Source organism: Galeopterus variegatus, unplaced genomic scaffold (assembly GCF_000696425.1).
Source record: "Galeopterus variegatus unplaced genomic scaffold, G_variegatus-3.0.2 Scaffold333, whole genome shotgun sequence".
Taxonomy (NCBI): domain Eukaryota; kingdom Metazoa; phylum Chordata; class Mammalia; order Dermoptera; family Cynocephalidae; genus Galeopterus; species Galeopterus variegatus.
This window is the reverse complement of record NW_007726444.1, coordinates 713,333-715,509: the sequence shown is the minus strand read 5'-3', so window position 1 is coordinate 715,509 and position 2,177 is coordinate 713,333.

The window sequence follows — 2,177 nt, the reverse complement described above, 5'->3', positions numbered from 1 at the left end:
AAGAAGCGGGGACAGAGACCTCCCTCTTAGCATGAGTGGCCAGATCTCCCAGCAGTACCTTTGGGCTGTGCCTGTCACAGCTGCTGGGCTGCCTGCCACACAAGCGGGAGCAAGAGTCAGCATCTGCCTTGCCTTGCGGGATGCATGAGGGTGTGACAAAAGACTCCCGTAATAAACCACGGATGCACAGAGGCCCAAAACATCCGCCTCAACTGCACACTAGGCCAACCAAGCTCAAAACACATGCAACCAAAATCCAAACGTCTCTTGAAATATGGAACCATTTCAAAACCCCAGGGTTCTCTGTACTCTGTTTAGCTATCATTTCTCCCTTCTAATTAGCCTTTTTAAGTACAGAGTTGGAAACTCATTCCTACAGACTCCCCCGCCCCAACACCATATGGCCCTAAGCACTGGAGGTCTTATCTCATGGACTGTAACACCCCAGTGCGAGGAACAGGAAAAGAGGGCTGTCAACAGAAACCTCACTCTGCCCACCTACTCCTTCCTTTTCACTTCCTACCTGGCTTAAAACTTCCAGAAAACAAGCCCAGCTGATGTACAGGCTATGTCGCAAGATGTTTGTCAGAGAGTTATAGGTGTAATAAGAGGCAGGTGACTGTCTGACTGCCCTGGCACCAACATGATTTTCCTTTATCCACTCAATCATTAAATAACCCAAAGATTCAACCACATCCAATTTAAATGTAGTCTGTCTCCTAGAGAGAACCAAAAATAATTTGGTTGAGCTATGTCTAAAAAGGAAAAATCAGTACCTGTGAACAGATTATCAATGTGCAGACAGAAGTTCTCAAAAACACTAAACCCAACATCAAACTAGCCTTAAAATCTTTGTTCTTTCATTTTTATTAAACTGAAAAGTTGTTCGTGATCCATTGTTCAGGTGGAAAATGTTCCAAAACAGCATGTGCAACATAGTCCTATTTCTATAAAAAAGAAAATTCCAGATATGTACTCACACACACTCTAGTGGTTACTGTTAAGTAGTGAGATTATAGGTAATTTTATTTTCCCTGTTTCTTATCTGTCGTTTCTGTAACATGCATTATATCTGTAATAAGAAAAGCTACTACTACTCAGTCTTTCTAAATGCTCGGTCATCTTTGGACTTAAGAACTACAGTGGTCTTATATCTAATGACTCACCTCCAACTTCACTCACACCCTGATTTTATTTCAACCATAAGCAGCACAAACTTCTAATAGGAGCTACTTGAGGTTCAGTTCTTCAAAATAAACAGGGAGGCAGGGTAGTGCCTGACAATGATCCTCAAAGTCTGTGGGAGGCAGCTAAAGCAGAGAAAGTTACAGAATAAATGCTTATTCTAGAAAAGAAGGTTGAAAACGATGAGCTTCATAATCAATGGGAAAAGTTAGAAAAGAACAGAACTCACCCAAAGAAAACTTGAGGGGAAGCTGAAATCAACAGAAAATTGAAAATGATAATAGAAAAGATCAAAGAACAAAAGTCAATTCTTTGTGTGGACTAAAAAAATTAAACTCTGGCAAGATTAATCAAGAAAAAGAAGAAAAGGAAAAAAAATAATCGATAATAGGAATGCAAAGGGGACCACAGCTACACGTTACAGAGATTTAAAAGATGATAATAAAGGAATGTTGTGAACAATTTCAGGACAGCACATTTGAAAATTTAGATGAAATGGACAAAATCCCATAAAAATATGATCCTTTAAAAATGACCCAAGAAGGGCCGGCCCAGTGGCGCACTCGGTAGAGTGCGGCGCTTGGGAGCGCGGCGGCGCTGCTGCCGAGGGTTCGGATCCCATATAGAGACCGGTCCGCTCACTGGTTGAGCGCGGTGCGGGCGCGACACCGAGGGTTGCGATCCCGTTACCGGTCACGAAAAAAAGACAAAAAGGAAAAAAAAAATGACCCAAGAAGAAATTAATAAAGACTAAATAGTCCCATAACTAACCTCTCAGAGAACTGAACATCAATGGGTTTTGCAAATCTTTGCACGAAGAAAGCATCCGTTTTACCCTGCCACTTTCACCATGCTCTACTGACCCAAGAAGAAATTAATAAAGACTAAATAGTCCCATAACTAACCTCTCAGAGAACTGAACATCAATGGTTTTTGCAAATCTTTGCACGAAGAAAGCATCCGTTTTACCCTGCCACTTTCACCATGCTCTA